At 37.0% G+C, this 23,689-nt stretch overlaps 2 long non-coding RNA genes across 7 annotated transcripts in view; one reads left to right on the top strand and one right to left on the bottom strand.

The window, feature by feature from the left end:
- LOC141376854 (uncharacterized) overlaps window positions 1-22,691 on the bottom strand; it is a 196,192-nt gene extending 173,501 nt beyond the window's left edge. For 3 of the 6 annotated variants that reach the window (XR_015504445.1, XR_015504442.1, XR_015504443.1), the window contains exon 1: window positions 22,434-22,645. This is a non-coding gene — a long non-coding RNA (uncharacterized LOC141376854). Of the gene's footprint in view, window positions 1-22,433 lie in introns of all 6 variants that reach the window. The other 3 variants (XR_015504449.1, XR_015504446.1, XR_015504444.1) reach the window with 2 other exon arrangements.
- The window catches only part of LOC147834531 (uncharacterized), a 3,669-nt gene continuing 1,670 nt past the window's right edge, over window positions 21,691-23,689 (top strand). Inside the window, exon 1 of the long non-coding RNA XR_015504467.1 lies at window positions 21,691-22,448. This is a non-coding gene — a long non-coding RNA (uncharacterized LOC147834531). The remainder of the gene's footprint in view (window positions 22,449-23,689) is intronic.

The raw sequence follows: 23,689 nt of genomic DNA, 5'->3' as shown, positions 1-23,689 counted from the left end.
CGCGCAAAATGAGGGGTAGGGGTAAGGCCTAAGGGGTTGAATTGGGATTGGGCCAAAATGATTCCCCAAATCCATTCTGTAAAAACCTTTAACTATGAGGTCCCGTTTACACTGCCAGTTAAATGTGACCCAATCCCGACCCAATTTTTTTGCTCATATGTGAGACAGATCGAATCTGTTCTATGACCATGTACACACAAATAAAATGCATGCAACTGGATATTCAGAAATCAGTTTCCGGCCTCTCTTCATATGTGCAAATAAATCAGATATAAATTGAATATTGCCGGCAATTTAACGGAAAGGTTGTATGTGTGAACAGGTCCTTTTTGAAAATACCGGTAAATTCATTCTGGCTATTTTCCGGAAAGAGAAGTTGTAACATTACCGGCAATTTGCCGAACTGCTGCGCTGTGTGAATGCAGAAGGAAGATTGCCGTGATAAGCGCGTACACGTCTAGAACGTGCTGACGTGAGACGTCTGCTTTAGCCAATCACAACAGTCAGATGCATTTACGTCCGCGCCGTTTGTGAGAATAAAAGCCTTTGAATATTTTTCCAGACACATTTAGCTGCTAGAAGTTAGTCAGATCACAGAGTCAGATAGTCAGATTTATATGTTCTTCTTAATGCCAACTGTGTAAATAATCATCGATGAGATGCTTATGATAAGCCGTTGTTTGTATACCTTTAAGCTTTGCGTGTGCCTTTGAAACAGCCTGTGAGCGCCTGCAGACGCACATATTATGAACATCTCGACATGCGAAAGTGATCCTGCGAAAGTTGTTCACAATATTGATCATCCACAGAGTTTGTAATTTAGTCAAATGTTTACAAATACAAGCGCAGCCGTTTAAAGCTCATTTGTGGTGAATGATGTCAGAATTTACCGGTATTTTAGAATGGATGTGTGAATGCTCTTTTCCGGAAAATTTCCGTAACGTCCTCGCCTGTGTGAACAGCGCTTTTTTGAATTTACCAGTAAAGTCGTTCCGGAAATTTTCCAGATATTTACCGGTATCACTGTGTGAAAGGGGCTTATGTGACAATGGGGCTATCAAGTAAACAGGCAGATCGAATTTATTGAGGCATTCTTAATGTAAATTGTATGGCAAGTGTAAACACACGAATCGGATGTGGGTCACAATTAAAAGAATATGTAAATAGACAGGCAAAAAAAATCCAATATAGGCAACAAATCAGAATTGGGCATCAAGACCTGAGTGTGTAAACGGGGCCTAATGTCAAAAAAGGTCTGAATTTTAAACCTGAACCTGTTGTGCAGATTTGCGCATATTTAACTGAAATAATGCTTCATTTGCATATTTTTGAATAATTTTTTATACAATTTGTAGAAAAAGTGTTTGCATATCATATTGTAACAAATCATCAGAAGAATTATGGTGTTGATACATCTTAGTATTTTGTTTACCCTATTCCCCAGCAAAGGTCAATTTGATGTTGTTTTTAGTACTACATGAGAAATAGTTGTCACCGGGCAGCATTGCAGTTTGAAAGTGTCTCTGTAATAAGAGCCAAAGCAGTTAACAACCACAGTTCATCTGATACATTCATAAAGCTCCCAGATATTCAGTAATGGGTTGAGGGAATACAACGTCAACAACAACAACAGCACATTTGGATTTGGACGCAGGCCTTGTGGGCTTTAATACCGCCAGGATGGTTAGAAAATCTCAGCTTCGTGATGGGAGAAACCTGTTACGTGATACTGCATCAAGACTAGTGTTAACAGCAGACCGGCTACATGAATATACAAAACTTCTGGATCCTTTCCTAGTCAACTTTTGCCCTCATGCTGAAACCTCTGCTTGAACTATTGTCAAGCAAACCAACCGAAAGAACACTACAAACAAAACAAAGAAAAAAAATACCAGCTAGAAAACCTGGGACCATGTATCGGTCCACAGAAAGTGAGCAATTCTAGTAGCTTTATTGTACTTTATCTTAATGGAGCTACAGTATACTGTATGCTTTGTATGTGATTTACAGTGATACTGGTGGCTGTTAAGTGAACTGCAGCCAGTAATTTATTTGCTTATGCTTATGCTTGCACTTGCAAACACATAACACAAGAGACTTAAATTGATTAAATGAGTTTGAAAAATGCAACAACAACAACAACAAAAAGCTGGAAATACCTATAGAACAAGAGTATAAAGTTACTTTGAATTAACTTGATTTTTCTGCAAATATAGTCACTCAACATTAATAGACAACCTAGTTGGGAAAGGTATCCTTTATTTTATACATTTTATATATACAGGTTACCCATGTAATTCTAAAATGAGGTCAAGCATCAAAAATACAGAAAAGCACCCAAAGTTTCTCTCTGACACAACACTTGCACCAGTTTACGAATGACAAACATTGTTCATTTCTAAAGTATGCTTCACACATGTGAATGGGCTTGACAAACCAGCTGTAGAAAACCCTTCTCTTTCTCTCTCAATAATAATAATAATAATAATAATAATAATAATAATAATACTCGTCCCCCTTAATAGCACTCAATTCTCTGTGTACAAACAGCTCCTCTGTATAGCACTTCCTGTCTGCATTGCCTCTCAGGCCAGTAGTCAGCCTGGTGAAAGGGGTGGTTCTTTTTTTCTCCAAAAGTGGACCTTTTTGCAGTTATTCGCCTCATTTTCTATCTATTTATGAGATTTAAATACTGCATTTTAGTAACATTTTTTGCTGGATTAGCTTGTTGTTTTAATGTAGCAAAAATATTACCTAACGATTTAGAATAAAGAAATGTTTTAAAATACAAATTTATCACATCATATATGATTAGAAAAAAAACATTAGGAATCTGTTAAAGTTTTAAAATAAAAACTGTAGTCTATTGTTATTAGGGGTGTCAAAATTAATTGGTTCTTCAGTGCACCGCGATGCAGATGCGGAAAATTCGGCATCGGTTCAGTAATAGATCATAACCGGTTATTATGACGTCATTTATCTCATATCCACTATGTTGCCGTAGCTTACTATGGTGAGGGAGGCGAGTGCTAGTATGACAACACTCCAACTACTTAAAAATGCAGAAACTGTGCACAATTTCACTGCATGTGTGTTTGCTATGTCTTTCACTGACACTTAGGGCATACTCACACTATGCTATATCCGAACCATGCCCAGGCCTGTTTTCCGAATCGTTTGAGAGGTGCGAGTGCTCTGAATCGGCCTCAGGTGTGGTTCACTTGGCCGGTCCTGGACTGGTTGGATGAGGTGTGCCAGAGCACGGTTCACTTGGGCTATGAAGAAACAATTTTAAGGTCAATATTATTACTCTCCTTAAAGCGCCATGAAAACCCCCACTTTCGGTTCAAGTCTATCTCATAATGGGCGTGGAGCTTTGCAATTAGAGGCAGGAGTGGGCGTGGCCAGCAGAGCCGGGGCGAAGGAGGGGAGCGAACAACTGTAGTCAGTTGGCTTACAAAATGAGACACAAACCGTGAGGAGACGCATGATTTTAAAGTTTACAAAGTTAAAATGCAAAGAAATAAACAGTAATTTAATGCCCTGCTACAATTTGTTATTTGTAAATTCATATACACACACAACCACAATTTACATCATTGTAAAGATAATTGTGCTTATATAAGCACTATAAATGAGGACTTCTCCCTCAATCCCCGGGTCTGAATGCAGACTCAGTGCAGCAGGTCTCTTGCCCTGTCTAATTTAACCATTAGCCTTGCTGGTAAAATGGAGGATTTAGGTGAATCACAGCAGCATGGCGATGCTCTCCCAACAAAAATGCTTGCTATACACATACAGCTTTGCTGTACCTGCACTGACAGAATCGCAGGGAAAAACATGCCAGAAATCCTGTGGATCATGGAAACAAACACACACGACCCTTCATGAACAGCTAAACACTGTGTGCCATGGGTCCGTGGATGCTGTATAACCCAGTCATCAACGTAGGGTCTCACAGCTTGGCACTGGGCACAGGCAGATCTTCCTTGCCTTCGGAAAGCACGCGCAGTCATGAATAATTTAGAAGCAGGCTCTTCTTATAGGATAAGGAAACTCCGTTTGAATAATAATAATAAGAAGGAATTACACTTAATATAAAGCCATGCTTACATGCAATTTCAGAGCCAATATTCAGGAGTAGCATGCTAAACAATATAGGGCGAGCGTCACAGGTCATCATTGCTCAAACATGAATCAATGTGAATATTAAACCAACTTCAACTCAGTATAGCAGGCTTTACGGAATAGCGCTATTTACTGACGCTGTCTTGTTAAAACTAAATAAAAATCTACATTATTCATACTGTAAAAAGTACCTTATGAAACAGAAAATAGTCAGAGGATTTCAGTGGCTAAATAACACTTCCGCGCATTAACTCATTCAAAAAAACAACAAAATCTGCATAAGCTTTGTGTGACTAAAATAGCTTTAAAACAGAACATTACCGACCTAAAAGAAACACTTCAGCCATGGTGTCATCTTTCCTCCAGTGTACAAAAGTAACTCCAATATTGATTCAGGACTTTAAAAAGGTTGATTCAGCATTTGTTTTTACAAATTTAGCTATTTTTTTTCAATCGTCTACAGAACAAACCATCCTTATACAATGATTTACGTAATTACCCCAACTTGCCTAATTAACCTAGTTAAGCCTTTAAATGTCACTTTAAGCTTGAAAAATATATAGTAAAATATTATGTACGGTCATCATGGTAAAGATAAAATAAATATTAGTTATTAGAAGTTAGTTCCATACGAAAAAAAAAAACAGCTTAAACCAGCCTAGGCTGGTTGGCTGGTTTTAGCTGGTTGACCAGGCTGGTTTTAGAGGGGTTTTGGCCATTTCCAGGCTGGTTTCCAGCCATTTCCAACCTGGTCTTAGCTGGTCAGGCTGGCAGATGACCAGCTAAAACCAGCTTGACCAGCCTAGCCAGGCTGGGAGTCCAGCCAAAACTAGCTATGTCCAGCTTAAAACAGGCTGGTCAAGCTGGTTTTAGCTGGCCGTTTTCCCGACTGACCAGCTAAGACCAGGCTGGAAATGGCTGGAAACCAGCCTGGAAATGGCCAAAACCCCTCTAAAATCAGGGTGGTCAACCAGCCAAAACCAGCCTAGGCTGGTCTAAGCTGGATTTTTTCAGCAGGGTTGTTAGAACCATCATGTGTAGAAATATGTTAAAAAATATCTCACAGTTAAACAGAATATGGAAAAAATATTCAGGAGGGCCTAATAATTTTGACTTTAACTGTATATTTTTTGTGCCAGTCTAGTTCACCCACTAAAGGGGGGGGTGTACAATGGATGTGAACAGCTGGACTACCAGGATGGCATACACAAGCCTTGAATGGCACTGTAATTTGGCACACAAGCATCACGTAAACCTAACACAATGAGAGAGAGAATCTGAGGACTATATACAGCATACACCAACCGTCTGTGCCAGAAAACGTCCATCAGTGGTGCCCTAAGCCAACAAGAGGCCAACTGAACACAAAAGGAAGGGACAAGTTGGCATGGATAGACGTCAAAGCCTAACTGAGGGTCCCAAGGCTTATTTCCTTCATTATCCCAATTACAGATCAATCCTTTCATCAAGAGGAGCAGTAGGGCAATGTTGGAAATTCCCAAAGGACACAGTTTGAGGTAGATCCAAGAACAAGCTTTCATTTCACCCTGTTATATCATCTGGCTTATTTCAGCTAATAATTGAGTAATGGTATCACATGTTTTAGGAGCTATAATCAGTTGCCAAACTGGTCAGAATGACAAGGATTAAGCCTTTGGGGTTTGACTGTGTGAGTGAGTCAAATGAGCGATGAATGATCTGCAGGTGAACAGATCTGATCAGCTGAGGTCTGTTCATCTAGTCTGCAGCAAAAAGACTGTCAACCAGCATAATAAAGAGTCATCTACTAGACTAAAAGTTTAGCTGTTAATATTGCTCAGTAAGTCACCATTGTTGCCATTTGTGTTCATTTTGTATCAATGTTTTATAAAACACAAACATTTTCATTCAATACAGGTAAGTGTTCCAAGATTTTAGGGATGATAAGATGCTTTCCCATTTTTGACAGAAGTCTTTAATAGTCATCAAGGTGGCAAAATACAGCCAACCTGATTTCACCAAGCAGGACATGTTCCTGGATTAACATCTATGTTGATCCTTGAACAACATTCCAGTCGGCCAATCAGAATTAAGGAATATGTTTACCAATTAGGTTAAGTTTAGGCTTACGGTCATGTTTATGCACTTCTACATGATTGTCCAACTATTATTCCCCTCTGATTTTGGAAGTAATTTACAGTTATGATTAGGTTTAGAAGTAGGGTACAGGTATGGATTACATTTTCCAATAAAAATGATGTTCCAGGATCAACATAGATGTTAATCCCGGATCTCATCATACTTGGCAAAATCATGACGTGTGGCAAAATACATTAATATCACTTTTATGATGGTTTGATGCTCAATAAATATCTTTCTTCAATGGCAAAAAAAAAACACCTGTCCTGTACTGTATTTATATGGAAAACATGGTATTTTTTTCAATCATGTTAAAGTCCATTTTGTGTACATGTTAAAATGTATGTTAACAACTGCAGGCCCACAAACGATACAAAAGAACTTTATTTGAAAAATATTTCTATGACAATGTAGAATTTAGACTGTGTAAAAATGTGATGAATCTGCCTAAATAAAAGTAGGAATTCTTATAAAGTTTGCATAATGCACTATACATACATATTTTAAGGAAATAAAATCTTTGAAGGTCACCTATTTTACCCCTTTATCAAGATTTAAGATAAGTCTTTTGTGTCTCCAGCATTTGTAAAGTTTCAGTTCAAAACACCCATCAGAATATTTATTATACCTTTTTAAATCTGGGAAATTTCAACTGTTATGACACTAGCTCCTTTTGTTGCCTGTCCCTTTAATGCAAATGAGCAGGTTCCACCCGCCCACTGTGCCCATGTGCCTGTTAGAGCCAAAAAATGTGTGTAGCCTTTACATAGATAAACAGCACAGTGACGCAAATTTGAATGAAGCAAATTTCCCCTAGTACAGTAAGAACTTTTCCATTTGTTATTTAATATTTGTTGTAGAGTAAATTCAAGCCTTTCTGCAACGATGAGTCCCACACAACATTTTCGCATGGCAAATGTGTACACATTAAGATCAACTGCTGTATGGATATCTGTTATGTTGATGTACAAAATAAACCTGACTTAAGTCCATGAACCGGCATTGAAGTGTCTTTTTTTATAATTTTACTGACATGCGGCAGAGGTGATGAATTACGTAGCGATTTTACTGTATTTATTACAAACATGCACTGTTTTATAAACATTTTAAACTTGTAAAACTCATTCTTTAGGTGCTGCTGATTACAGAGCAGAGACCTTTTAACCCCAATTGCTTTGCGCATGTCCCCTCTTGTGGATATAATTGTATGCGTAATGGAGTCATGTGAATATGCGGTTGTCAATCAATTTGGTGTGAGGGGAAACCGCACTCCTATGTGACCTTGTGGTCGGCCTTAAAATGGGAGGGATCCTATTTTAACATCAGGCAATTAAAAAAGAGACTTATTGTGTTTATATAACTTCAATATGACTGTGAACACACTATACCCAGGCCCGGATAGGCTAATCGGGAGGACCGGGAGGATAGCCAGTGGGCCAGTCCGTTTGTTTGGTTGCGAAGGCCGGTGTCCCTAGCTGCCTGCTATCTCACCAGTCGCACTTTTTTAATTTGATATTTTACTGCAGCTCCACTCTTTTTATTTATTTTCTTGCAGCCCCATGAGCAGAATGCAGCCTGCAGCTTAATGATGGCATAATTATCATTCGACTCCACAACAGCGGGCACCTTGCTCATCAGTAAAATCATTTAAGAGATACGTGAGAGATGAAAATTTGATTATAAAAAGCACAAAGGTGGCGCTAAAAAGGACAGAATTTTAATTTTTTTTTAAAAAGCCGAGTACATTTTTTGGTTAAACCAGCAGCAGAGAGATTACAACAGCACATGAACAATGAAACGGCCGGTAAGTTAACATTAAGCTAGTTAGGAGCAAAACAACGATGTCTGCAAACCACTGTTTATGAACCAAACATTTTCCTTGTACTGTAGCTCTTCAGCAGCAGCAGCTTCTTGTCCAGTTTGCTGCCAACGGTGAGGAGCCAGGTCCGGTAACGTTACCAAGCACCAGCATGAGCCCAACACACTAGAATGGGCAGGTGTCATTGAGTGAATATAAGAATTCAAATAATTATTAATATTAATGAATATTTCACCTGCTCAATGAAAAATGCCCTGAGACAAATAATGAAATCAGATGATTTACTATAATAAATCTGACCTAACTTAATCAGAAAGCAAAAAAGGGGAAAAACATGAAGCCATCATTAGAAAGTAATACTGTGGTTAAAAATGTCTGGTAGATAACAGTGCAATACTTGTTTTATTTTTTATTTGTGTTTAAGGACTGGATATCTGTAAACAATTTTGCACAAAATATATAGTTAGATATTGCAGACAAGGACATTGTGATGTTTTAACGACTACTGTTGGGAGATTTAGCTACCCTTTAATGTTCTCATATTTATGAAAAATATTTGATGTTATAAAGCAGCTGTTTTATTAAAAAAGACGTGATCGTGTCATTAGAAAATTCAACACATTAAATTAAATTTTTATTTTATACATATCGCTTAATATACATTTGTATTTATTTTTATTTTTTTTATTTCAAGGTTTGAATATTTATGAGGGCTAATTCTTACAAAAAAATAGATTCTGATACTGTTAAACATTACATTGTGTTAACTGTTCACATCTTCACTAAAGTACTGAATTGTAAATGATGTTATTTTATTACAGTCATTCCGGAACTATATGGGGGCCGGTCTAAGTCTTAAAACTCCAGGGCTGAAAAGGAGTCCCACTCCAGCCCTGACTATACCTACACACAGTTCTGTCCAAACAGCTTCAAAAAGATGATTTTCATGATAGGTGCTCTTTAAATAAAATCTTAAATAATAAACATCGTCGATAATCATAAGGATCATCGATAATCATAAGGATCTAATAATATTATGATGGATGACCATTTTGCTTTAAACAGCAGGACAAAAACTAGCATAAAAGAAAATATTTTAATAAACCTCAAAAAAAAAACACTCATGAATGATTCTCTCCAGTGTCATCGGTGACTGGTGAACCTGTTCCATCTCTCCAACACATCCCTCTTCACCTCTCGTTGTTTATGGCATGCAAAGCCGAGCCAGGAAGCAGTTTTTGTGAACAGGATGCCCCCCAAAAAAACATAACACTCCCTCTCAGCAAATAACTTTAACACTTTGCCTTCCCTTGGCCAAACACAACCACAACTCACACTTCCCTTCACACGGGTCTTTCCTCTGCAGAAAAAAGAAAACAAAACCACATGCGTAAGAAAAGCCTGCATGCGTGTAGACAGAATTAGCCCGAACTCCACTGGTTCATCCTCCTGAATCAATTTAACTAGTCAGATTTGGTATAAATAGAAGGCTCTGAGGTCAGCTTGAGACTATAACATGACCACGTACTGTTGGGATGACTGATGCTACATCCCCTTTTCTCTTTGAACACAGACAGAAGGAAGTCTCTCGTAATAAGAACCTAGTAGGAAGTCTGTGTAAACGTGCGCTAATGCCTCACTTTATCACCACAAGGAAATGATGGAGCTATTCTTTCACCTTTTTTCGCTAATTTTAAATGTGTGAAGCGTTTTTTCCACAAAAGGAAGGCCTTTGATTCCAGTAACAGGGCCACTTACTCAGACTATCATTAAGAGCAAAGGATATGCACACACACACACAGGCACACACACACACTAATATCTCTCTGATGACTTTTTTTCCCTCCTTTCTTTTCTCTCACACAAACACACTCTGCATTCATTGTCTTTCCCCTAAGGTGCAATGAATGAAATAAGAGAAAGAATTATTGAAACCCTATTTGAAAAGACGAGACCACCCACTCTCCTTTCAGCGTATCCTAATTCAGCTCATTCCCACTTTTTCGTTCAGGAGGCATGAATAACCAAACACACACACACACACACACACACACACACACACACACACAAACAGCCTGAGGAGGGAGGCTGTAACAGGATGTTGTTTGAGCTCTATATCCTGTTTTTTCCCTTTTCCCAAAGAGCAGCGACACTGCAGGTGCAACGTGGTGATCGCTGCACCTCCCTCCTTTTTTCCATTTTCCGAACTCATCTCCCTCCACCATGTGAACACTTTTCTTCTGCAAAACACATGCATCTTATGTACGGTGTTTCTAGCTCAAAGTCACACTGAAAACTTGAGGCTTTATATGCATGTGGCTGTTGTAATAAATAAAAAAAAATTATAAAAATTTTAGTTAAATGAGAAATTATACTCATAGATAGACAGACTGATTAAAAAAAAAAAAATGTCATGCATTCATTTTACCCTGATGCATTGCATCTACACTACCAGTCAAAAGTTTGGGGTCTGCACTATTTTTAAATGTTTTAAAATAAGCTTATGCTGCTCATCAAAGCTGCATTTAATTATTCAAAAATGCAGTTTAAATTGTAAAACTGTGAAAAGTTATTACACTACAACAGGGGTGTCCAAACTCGGTCCTGGAAGGCTGGTGTCTTGCAGATTTTAGCTTTAACTTGCTCAAACACACCTGCAAGGATGTGTCTAGAATGCCCAGTAAGCGATTGATTAGCTTGCCAAGGTAAGTCTGATTGGGGGTGGAACTAAATTTTGCAGGACACCGGCCCTCCAGGACCGAGTCTGGACACCCCTGCACTACAATAACTGTTCAAAAGTAGTTTATAATTTAATTTATTAATTTATTCCAGTGATTTTAAAGATTTTTCAGCTTCATTACTCCAGTCCTCAGTCACATGATCCTTCAGAAATCACTCTCATATTAAGCATTATTGTTTATTATTATTATTATTATTATTATTAATAATAATAATAATAATAATAATAATGTAATAGTAATAAAAGCTATAATGACTGGAGTAATTTTGATTAAAACTACACAAAATTAGTAATAACTCAATATTTAATCAATTCAATATAATTCATCTTTATTTCTATAGCTCTTTTATAATGTAGATCATGTCAAAGCAGCTTCACATAGAAGATTAAATAAGTATTTAACAATTTAAGTTTTTTTTTTTTACATTTACTAAATGCCATCTTGATGAACAGAATAATTTTTATACATTAATAACATCCCCCAAACTTTTGACCGGTAGTGTATATATTTTTACTTGTATATCCTTCCTGGTTTATATGGAAACTTGTTTCCACTAAAAAATAAAAAGTAGCTGCAACCTATGTGTGTATATATAAATAAATTGTATAAATTGGGAGTTAAAAATAAAGTTAGCATTTTAAACTCTTTAGCATTTCAAACTCTTACATTTAAAAAAAAAAAAAAAAAAATTCTGAGGTTTAAACTTCAGAGCTAAGAAATGTGCGTTTTGAAACATTCAAAATAATTTAAGTAAATAACTCAGCTAAATATATAACAATGTTCTGTTTTTTTATTTAATGAAACAATCTTACATGCACTGAAAATGTATTTTATTAGAAAATGTATTTATTTAAAATTGTATTTTAATTACAAATGTGTTTATTTACTTAATTTATTGGATTTACAATTTTCTTAAAAAAGTGGTTGCAAAAATATAAGTGTTGAATTTAAACAAACAAATGAAATTTTGTAATGTTCAACTTACTTTGTTTGTTTAATTAAATTTGCAACAAAGTTAAAACCTTTTTGTAAATTTTATTTAAAAAGTGTATTGCTCCTTTAACGTTGAAATTCATGAACAAAAAAAACATTCCACCAAACAGAGACTTGCAGCAAGCAAAGTGTGTTAAAGGGTACCTTTAGTTCCACCCACTCGCACAAATTAGTGTGAGGTTTGTGTAACGAATTGCACATTTCGCCAACACGGGGAGAACATGCAAACTCCACACAGAAATGCCAACTGACCCAGCAGGGACTCGAACCAGTGACCTTCTTGCTGCAATGTGACAGTGCTAACCACTATTAAATAAATAAAAAGTGTCATTTTATGGCTTTTCCTATAATTTTTATCTCAAGTTTGTGTTACATAACGTGAGCAGTGCTTTGCAATGCTTAAAAAACATTATTAACGAATGATAAATCTTACCTTTTAGATTGTCTCTATCAAGCATCCAGAGTTTAAAAAGTTAGAGTCATTTCTGAAGTATTTAAGTCACTGTAGTATGGAAATATAAACAATATTACATGCTTTCATAATTCATTTTCAGACTGAAATTGGCTTTAAAACAAACAAACAATGTTATTGTGACAGAAGATTTCAGTTGTACCATTTCCACAAGTTTAACGCCTGGTTTTGGCCTGTGAATGTTTGAATTCTCATAGCTATTAATTCCCGTTCATGGGTTTGTGCACACACACTCACACCTTTACACACATGTGTAACATTCATCATTATGAGTGTGTTTCTCAGTGGGACTTCTCTAGCGTGAGGGGCTGGTTTCCTCTCTGTGCCCTGGTTTGGGTTTCACAATATAAAGGACCGGCTTCCCATACTGACAGCTGATGATGTCATGGAAACTGTTATGATTGCACTTAAAAAAAAAAAAAAAGCGGGAGAATGATTTGTAATGAAGTGCAGCTCTGGTTTTCTTGAGGAAATGGGGGAGGTGGGTTTTTCTAGACTCATCTACCTGAGCTGAACTCACTACTCTTTTATTTTTCCCCCAGATATTTATACATTTACGTAATCCAAGGTGCTTTGTGCGAACCTTTTCACGTTGAATTTTAATTCCGATTTTTTTAAAAGCGGGCCTCCAGTGAAAGGCTGTTTTAATGCACATATTACATCCGTTGCTGCTTTTCAGGCAAGACACTGTAAATTGATTGCAGTACAAAAGACCCGTCGACCCGAGACAGAAGGTCTCCGCAGACCTTTATATCAAACTGTTCGCCTCTCACGCCAGACCGCTCCAGCAGAAAAGCATGTTGAGAGAGACCAGGGGGCTTATGAGATGTATGCTTATAGGACATTGTTAAAAAAAAATAACTCAGCAGCTATTCTTAATATTTGCACAAAAGACGTGTGACATAAGGTCCTTACATAAGGTAACCAGTCACGGAAAAACTTGCATGACTAATTTACATTTCAGTCCTGCGTAACAGCATGCATTACTTCATGAAGTGTTACAGTAGGATTCTGAAAGTTAAAATACCATTCATTTTCTCTGCAGACGAGAATATTTATAAACCTTTTAAAACAGACCAACCAAAATATGAGTGCTGATTTATACTTTGTATATTTCTTTGTTTTCGTCTAACATACGTATTAATACAACCACAAGTTCAGAAAAAGCATGTTTGATCAACCTAAAAACCTTAAACCCAAACAATAGGTCTCTTGTCTTAGAATGTGCATAAGTTATTGTTTAAAATTAGTATTTATTTAGAGAAAGTGAATGGAACTGCTGCAATCTATAGACCTCTATATAGAAAGATAGAAACATAGAAAATTTATATACACTCTCTGGCTACTTTATTAGGTACACCTTACCGTATTGGAATCCTTTTTGCCTTCAGAACTTCCTTAATCACTAGTGGCATAGATTTAACAAGATACTGCATATTCCTCAGAGATTTTGGTCTATATTGACAGGATAGCATCATGCAGATTTGTCAGCTGCACATTCATGATGTGAATCTCCCATTCCACCACATCCCAAAGGTGCTCTATTGGATTGGGTTCTGGTGACTGTGGAGGCCATTTGAGTACAGTGAACTCATTGTCTTGTTCCAATGAGTTCCAACCTGTCTGAGATGATTTGGCTTTATGACATGGTGCATTATTCTGCTGGAAGTAGCCATCAGAAGATGGGTGCACAGTGGTCATTAGGGGATGAACATGGTCAGCATCAATACTCAGGTAGACTGTGGCGTTGACACGATGCTCAGTTGGTAGTAATGGGCCCAAAGTGTGCCAAGAAAATATCCCCCACACCATTACACCACAAGCCTGAACCGTTGATGCAAGGCAGAATGGAACCATGCTTTCATGTTGTTGATGTCAAATTTTGACCCTAACATCCAAATGTTGCAGCAGAAATCGAGACTCATCACACCAGGCAACGTTTTTGCAATCTTCTATTGTCCAATTTTGGTGAGCCAAAATTGTAGCCTCAGTTTCCTGTTCTTAGCTGACATGAGTGGCAACCGGTGTGGTCTTCTGCTGCTGTAGCCCATCTGCCTCAAGGTTGTTGTGCATTCAGAGATGCTCTTCCACGTACCTTGGTTGTAATGACCATTTATTTGAGTTACTGTTGCCTTTCTATCAGCTTGAACCAGTCTGGCCATACTCCTCTGACCTCTGGCATCAGCAAGGCATTCGCACCCAAAGAACTGCCGCTCACTGGATATTTTCTCTTTTTCGAACCATCCCCTGTAAACCCTAGAGATGGTTGTGCATAAAAATCCCAGTATATCAGCAGTTTCTGAAATACTCAGACCAGCCCATCTGGCACTAACAACCATGCCTCGTTCACATTCCCCATTCTGATGCTCGGTTTGAACTGCAGATTATCTTGACCAAATCTACATGCCTAAATGCATTAAGGTGCTACCATGTGATTGGCTGATTAGAAATTAGCGTTAATGAGCAGTTTGACTGGTGTACCTAATAAAGTGGCCGTTCAGTGTATGCTCTACACTCTGCGACTGACTTGATTACTTAATTTGCATTGATTTCTTTGAGTTCTTTATCTGAGATGTAGCTGCAGAACCACTGGCATCACTCACTAAACATAATCGTATTTGTGTTGTTTGAAGAGAAAACACTTAACAGAATGGAAACTTCTGTGTAAATGTCACCTGTCGAGCACAGAACTCGTGTGCAGGGCATATTTTAACACTTCCTCTGGACGTCTTGTTTATGAGCTCTCAATCCGTGAATTCTCATAAGTAAGAGGAAACTAGTTGACGTTCCAATGCCAAGTGGGTAAACAGAAAAAACAAACCAACTTCTCATGCAAGGCCATAGTTTTCTCATTCTACAAGGGAATAACGTTAAATCCTGTAACAGATGTTGTCAAAATTGTAATTTCAAAGAGAAAAAAAAGAGAATAATATAGAATCTGAAATTTGAGATAACTTGTGTGTGCTTTAAATGAAATCAATTCTATATTATATTCCATTTTGGAATTGATAATTTATGTAATCATATTTAAATCTTAGATATATAATTAGTCATCCCTTTATTTGATTCATATTTTGAATAAATTTTTAGTTATTTATTATATTAACCATTTATTGTTTTGATTTCTTTATTTTATATATTTCTTACCACTTGTTCTGCTTTTAGTCCTTTTTCCACTGTTTAGTCTTATAGTGATGGTGTTTCATGAAATATTCCTCTCCAGTGATATAAAATATGAGGGTATGTCTCTAATTCAAGGACTTGTGCCCTGATGTATAATAATATTTGTTGTTTGTGCTGTTCAGATGAAGTATGAGAGCGCACCAGAACACAAGCAACTAAGATTATTTAATAAACCCTGCTCATTTATTATTATCACTTCTTCTCCAGCTTCTGCTCTTCTCTGGCTTCCTTCCAAAGTCAACTTCTATATTGATAGACTGTTATTTCAGTTAAATACTGGTTTACAGGTTTAAGTATAGGAAACTCGGCTGACTTGTTGTCCAGATACCAAGTCAGAATACTTGGGGGAAAAAGTGGGGAAAAAATAATGAGTTATGAATTATATCCCAAATTTTTTTATATTTGTTTTTCTTTATTTTTTTGCATTTTAGAGTTCATTCAAAATAATTTAGAATTCAGATTTTTTCCTCATTGAATTTAAATGTTTATTTCTTACAATTGCAAGTCATTAGCTGCGTCCCAAACAGTCATGGGCCGCAGGGCTGGTATAAGATTCTGATGGTATGATAACCTTAAATAAAAATATCCTGGTTTCACAGTTCCTTGATCTTGTGATTACTGCTCTAAAATTTATATATATTTTTAAATGTCTACGTAAAAAAAAATAAAACATTTATCTCTTTAAAACACAATATATTTTATTATAAGAAACATTTAAATATTTTGGAACAGTAAACATGTCAGGCTAAATCATTCAAATTAATTATTGACTACTTCTGTCTTTATTTATTTCAAAAACAGATTTTTTTTTTACAATTTAATACAGCATCTTTGGATATTGTTTCTGCTGGAGATACTGTTGCCCTAAAGTAAAATATTACACATACCTTAGGAACAGTATTGCAGAATTAAAACCTTGCGGTATACCTTGAAAACGGTTATCGTCCCATGCCTATTCCCAAATGGCACACTATACACTATGCACTTATGCACTTACACACTCAACAGCATAGTATATGTATGTAGTTTCGTCCCAAATGGAACACTAATGCTTTTTTTACAGAGTGGGAAATTCAAACTGTTTACCAGATAATGTTTGACGGTTGCCAAATTAGTGAAATAAATGACCTAAGTACTAAATAATACCTGCCATGAGTATTCACCATCTGAAGGCGCTACAATCACTATCATAGGAGAATTTTGCTTTCATAATCCAAAATAAATAAAGTAATCCAACATGAGCGCCTGTTAGCCCCCGCAAAGCAAAGGCTATTGAGTGTGTGGAGTTTCACTAGCTATTAAACTGATAAAACATAAAATACTTAAGTTTCCTAGTGAGATCAGGCTGGTATTTTACCGGTTGAATAAGTGCATCATCCTGGTATTTAAAGTGCACTTATTATTTTTCAGTGTGAATGCACTACTTACACTATTTATACTACAAAACGGCGTAGAATAGTGCATAAATATGCGTTTTGGGAGACCCCTAGTTCTTTTTTTCTCTTATCTTGCAATTCTGATTATTTTCTCCCAATTTTTTTGTTATTTATTTATTTATTTATTTTGCAATTCTTTATTTTGCAAATCTTCTTGCAGAGATTGTATTTAATTGATTTAAATTATTTCAATTTAATTGAGTGGCTAATTTGTATGAATACGTACAATCTCATTTATTAATTTTCTTGTCGGCTTAGTCCCTTTATTAATCCGGGGTCGCCACATCGGAATGAACCAACATCTTATCGAGCACATTTTTACGCAGCGGATGCCCTTCCAGCCGCAACCTATCTCTGGGAAACATTCACACACACACTCATACACTACGGACAATTTAGCCTACCCAATTCACCTGTACTGCATGTCTTTAGACTGTGGGGGAAACCGGAGCACCTGGAGGAAACCCTTGCGAACGCAGGGAGAACATGCAAACTCCACACAGAAACGCCAACTGAGCCGAGGATCGAACCAGCGACCCAGCGACTTTCTTGCTGTGAGACGACAGCACTACCTACTGCGCCACTACGTCGCTCGTACAATCTCATTCGTACGATTTAGTTCGATTTGCTTATTGACTTGCATTGACGGTTTAGTTTAGGGGTGGGGTTGGGTGTCACGCCTCCATTTTAAAACCGTACATTTTTGTTTGACTAATGTCTATGTACGAATTAGCCACTAAGCTGACAAAACGTTAAATACTTGCATTTCCCTGTGAAATCAGGCTAGTATTTCTTTCAGTTCTGACTTACTGCAGTTAATTTTTTTTCTCTAAATTGCAACTTTGTTTCTTGCTACTGTGAGTTCAAATAAACACTTTTTATAACTTGTCACTTTTTGTCAGATTCACACGAATTCATTTTTTTGCAATTGCCCTAAGCTGCACTAAAACATTGCATTTGAAAAACAACTCACAAAACTCACAGGCTTAGTTCCTTATTTATTTACACAGTGGAATGAACCATCAACTATTCCAGCATATGTTTTACGCAGCGGATGCCCTTCCTTTTGTTTACTTATACCACATGCCTTTGACTGGGGAAACCAGAGCACCTGGAAACCAACATGTACACAGGGAGAACATGCAAACTCCACAAAGAAAGAAATGTCAATTGGCCCAGCTGGTAATCGAACCAGTGACTTTCCTGCTATGAGGCAACAGTGCTAACCACTGAGCCACCACATGCCCTCCATAGATTTAGTTGTGAAGAAGTATCTTGAAACCGAAGCCTTGAAGTTTGGCTATAAATACCTTTTCTATCTAAACGGGACATTATTTAGCTTGAGATAATGGGGGAGGGATGTGCGTCAAAAACACAACGCATCAAAGCAGGTGTCCATAAATAGGAACCGGTTAAATAATGCCGCACACACAGGGGCCGCAGGAGTTCATCTCTTCCCATCGGGTTTTTTGGACAGGCAGGCTTTAATTCTGGCATGTTTTGTCTGTCGTTTTTGCAGTTTTTGGCTGTCTATATTATGTCCAATACACTCAACAAGTTCAATGAGTTCATGTGGCCGCTTTGCAGTATACTCTAGCTAACAATGCTACGTGACTGAGGCATCAACCCCATTCGGTCAAAAAAATAAATAAATCCAAAATCCAGGCTTTCGATTAAACACTGGAACCCAGCCATGGGTCAAATGTCCACTACTGAAGCCTGTCATTTTCCTTATAGGATAAGGACAAGAAAAAGATGTCCTTTCTTATTGAGCCCCTTTCACTAGTTTCACAAAAACAGTCGATCTAAAATATTCACAAAAGTCCATTTATTCCTGTGCACAAGCAAAACTACACGTCCATACATCCATTCACTCATCACCAGTTCTACAGAGAGGAAAAAACACTTAGAAAAAACCTTCAACAGTTAGGCTGCTTGCCTTATTTCTCATTGCTGAAGTGCTATTTTGGGGGTAAAATTAAATCAAAGGTTTCATTTTATCTTCAGAACCCATTAATTTAATGGTAACCGTCCTCAGCTGCATCAAAAAAGTATTGCAAATGTCGAAATAATAAATATACAAACTAAAGGGTGAAATGAGGGTAAAAAAGGCAGCCAAAAATGGCAAAAAGGTCTCAAAGTCCTCAAGCAAAAAACTCACTTTAGTCTTTTACAAAGCCATTTAAAAAAATGAAACTCACTGTGCATTTGCTGCCGAGTTCAACAAACAGCAAAAAAAAACAAAAAAACATTTGCTGTTTGTTGAACTCGGCAGTAAATGCACAGCAGAGAAAAATGCCTCTAACTTTACCCAAAATGACCCCAGATTTTTCGTTCATTCATTCATTTTATTTTCAGCTTAGTCACTTTATTAATCTGGAGTTGCCACAGCGAAATAAACCACCACCCCAGATTTTTATGAATATATATATTTGTGCTCTGCTAAATAAAGTCAGGTTTCTAGAAATACATGATTGAATGACAAATTTTTCATTTGATTGAACCATCCCATTAACCTCAAAATGAAGACCAATTCATTTAAAGGTACAGTAATTTTTGTTGCTAGAAAGCGCATATTTATGCGCACACAAACACAATGCGTATTTTGATGACGCCATGACTGACAGTGTACTCACACTAGGCTATGCGAACCACGCCCAAGCATGTTTGACCCCCATTTCCCGGTTTGTTGGGGCTGACGCGATCGTCATAGCAGCGTCAGCCAATGAAATTCAGTCAGCAATAGGCCACTGTCTAGCTGGTGTATTGCATACAGTGATCTGATTGGCTGACGGTTCCATTTGCGCTTAAAAAGTTGAGCTAGTCTCAACTTCTGCAGCGAGCAACGCCTGAAGCGGCACCGACAGATCCACAATGAAGTTCGGCAACGCCTGACGTCACCCAATTAAGAATAAGAAGAATAAGAAGAGTTGACGCTGACGCCCCGTGTGAATGGGGCGTAACAAGTATGAGTGTTTCGAATCGTACCAAAGTTCAGCTGGCCAGCCTTGGCCTGGTTGAAAGAGGTTGGGCTTTGGCACGGTACGCTTGTAGTGTAAGTGCAAAGTGAGCCTGAGCGTGAAACTGAAGATGCGACAGCACTTTTAAGGGATTGTTTCACATGGATTTATTAATCATTCTTCCTTTTTTATGAACACGAACTGTCATAGTTTATTAAAGATTCAACCCCCCTGCTGCAAATCAGCTGCCACTTTCAGCAAACATCTTAATACCTGCAGCATGAAGACTTTCATGAACATTTATGAGTGTCAAAAGTTGAAGATCTGTTCAGCAAATTGTGACTGTCATCACATTCCAAACAACTTAAACCAGTCTCTGAAAATTTGCAGACAAATTTACGATTAAATATATTTATACACAATGACACAAATCATAAAAATAAAGCTTCTTTATTTGGGTCTATTGTCAAGACCAGATCTAAAACAGTAGGGATTAAGCCAAATGAAGATTACATAACCTCTTTTTTATCTATGATCTTCCTTTCTCTCAGATTTCAATCCCTGGAGCATCTGACATTCTGTACCTCACTCAGGGCCTCTCCTACCATAATACACCTAAAACACGGATTACCATAAAACTTGTGAATAGCAGGGAAATGTTTTTTTCTTATTAACAGCAGGGAAAGAGTTAAATGAAAACATTTATCAAACTGACCTAATACCAGCCCTTCAATTCGGTCATGTAATGTAATGATTGTTAGGCCGTAGATGAGATGTCATTTTTCGAGAGACACTCAAATACATCACATACGCAACTATCTTGGTATTTCCTGCATTTCGTGTTTCCAGTTTTGCTAGAGCTGTGACCCGAAATGTTTGGAGCTTCCTCACCTGAGTCCAGTATGCTTGGGTCATTAGTATTAGCTGCTAAAGGCAAATCAGTGAGTCTTTTTTTGTCTGAGTCTTTTTTTGTCTGAGACAAGTCTGAGACTTGGCCCAGATACAGTTTATGTTTGGCCCTTGTCTGGAAGCCAGACTTGGTCCAGTCATGTCCCGTAATTTACTGCGGCATGTGGGTCAAGCAAAAGCTGATTGTGTGGACCAGAAAAATTTTGCTATGTGGGATCATTCATATGGAAGTTTTTTCCTAACAAAATTAAAATGAAAATTCAAATGCTTAAAAGATCAAATGATAAATCAAATGCTCAAACTATAAATCAAATGCTCAAACCGACATTGCAAATGATAAATCAAATCCTCAAACGGATTTGATTTATCATTTGCAATGTCAGTTTGAGCATTTGATTTATAGTTTGAGCATTTGATTTATCATTTGATCTTTTAAGCATTTGAAATTTCATTTTAATTTTGTTAGGAAAAAACTTCCATACATTCAAAGCATTTGGGAGATTGTAAATATATATTTCAGCAAACTATATGACACTGTTCTTGTGTTTTTTAGGAATATGCAGAATGTAGAGATTCAGCCATATGTAAATGTAATGCTATTTAAAAACATAATAAAAGTTGGTAACTTCAAGAAGCAAACAACTATTTCAGTAATTGTTTTCTAAACTCCTAAACATAATTTTAAAATGCTGCCTACCTGAGGAATTGATGCCTAATATATATATATATATATATATATATATATATATATATATATATATATATATATATATATATATATATATATATATATATATATATAGTCATTTGAATCCAGCATAGCTGATTTTTAATTCATTTGTCATTCAGCTAACGTTAGTAGGCCTACACTTGAAACAATCTACTTAACTGCACTTGAACTACTTCAGGAGAAACTTGTTCCATGGAAAACACTGTCAGTATGCCTCTCAGCAGTTCATGACAGTTAAAACAGATTTGACTACATTTTTTTTAACAGCCTGAAGCCTTTTGCAATCTGGATAAAACAAGACCTACACGACGCACCAGCCTGCCCCAACTTTCCCCATCAGTTTTTACTGCATCGGAACAGGAACGAACACGTCCTCGCATTTCCTTGAAATCTTTATCTGTGTGTGGAGATTCACTGGGATCAGTCATTTCAACGTGCAGACGGAGCTTTGTGATTAATTAAAGTCATATTCTAGTAAGAGGAGATGAAATCATCGGATTCATTTCTTCTGAGAGCACAGAAGGAGACGTCAGCATCCATTTCTCAGGCCACGTTTTTAATTTCGTCGTACAGGTGACATCTTCATACATCCTGAGTTTAGTCAGCATGTGGGCATAAATGCTGGAAAACACGCATGGAAGTCTGCAAAACTATAATTAACATGCTTACAAGTACACCCTCTTGAGATAATTTTTGGTAGCGTGCTTCTTGTTTACTTGTCAAAAAAAATCTGAATGAGTAGACTAACCACGACATAAAGGGTTGAACACAATATAATTATAAGACCTCCTCATGTGGTCGTTAATGAAAGAACTCATTTCTGCAGCTCTTTTGAAGTTGCACTTGTTGAAACGTGCTTGTCCTCGCAAACAAAGAATGGACGTTGCAACTGAAGATGAACATGTAGCCAACTCAACCAGAAACGCAAGAGGAGATTCACTTACCGGCCACTTTATTAGGTACACTTTACTTTGACCCCCGTTTCTGCTTTCATCTTGTTTGTGTGTGGCGTAGATCCAACAAGGCGCTGGAAACATTCCTAAGAAAAATATTGGTGCATAAACTTGACACGAAAGCTTTATTCGTTTGCTGCATATCCACAAAAGTGAATCTGCGTTTCCAACAAATCCTACAACTGGAATAAAATATGGTGGCTTTGTAGGCCATTTAAGTGATCTTAAAGTGATAGTTCACCCTAAACTGAAAATTTTGTCACAAAATGTGACGACACTTGTATAAAATAGGAAAGACAAATATATGGAAGGCCATGATTACTAGTTTCAGCTTTCTTCAAAATATAATAGAAGAAACTTATAAAAGTTTATGACCAATAATGGAGCAAAAATCAAATCTCAGACCAGGCATTTTTTGTCCAGCTTTAATAGCCCATGTAAATTGAGTCAGAAGTGCCACTGGTGTGGTTTTCTGATGCTGTATCGCACCTACTTCAAGGTTTGCACAAGGCTGCTCTTCTGGAAACCTCAGTTGTAACAAGTGGTTATTTGAGTTACAGCTCAATACAGTCTGGTCAAACCTCATCAAGGTGTTTTTGCCCATAGATCTTCCAGTCACTGATTTTTTTTTTACTTTTCAGAACATTCTCAGTTAATCACTTTGATTTATTCATTTGTATTTATTGTAAAATGTTTTTGAAGTACAAAGACCAGCTTATCTGGCTCCATCAACATTCATTCAAAATCACTCTTCTTCCCCATTTCCAGGCTCAGTTTGGAAAAAAATGCAATTATATGCTGCCATTGGTTTATTGGATAAGTGTTTACTGCAGAAACTGCAAGATAAATTTGCTATAATTTTATTGTATTCTAACTTATCCTAATATTGTTGCATATTAAAAATGACGAATGCATTAAATGTTATATTACTGATAAAACAATTTACAAGAGTAAAGGGTGTTCAGGTTCGTTGACAAGGGGTGTGTTGATGGCTAAAACGGCTGAAAAAGCTTCACAGCACCTTTAAGCAAATCTCAAACGTCTCAGATTTGCATTCCACAACTTTAGAAATACCTGTGTGATTGGACAGCACAGGAAAATGAGAACTTCCTGAGAGAGAAAAATCACAAGACAGGTTCTCATTCCAGCTTCTTGTCACATCGACTAAATTAATGGAACAAAAAATATATCAGTATGGCAAGTCACAAGACCATTAAGCTCAGCTTTTTATTTGAGTGGGATGAAAA

The sequence above is a fragment of the Danio rerio genome, chromosome 12 (genome assembly GCF_052040795.2).
Source record: "Danio rerio strain M-AB ecotype USA chromosome 12, GRCz13ab, whole genome shotgun sequence".
Classification (NCBI taxonomy): domain Eukaryota; kingdom Metazoa; phylum Chordata; class Actinopteri; order Cypriniformes; family Danionidae; genus Danio; species Danio rerio.
Note: the sequence above shows the minus strand (reverse complement) of the source record. Positions and strands in the feature narration are given on the sequence as shown.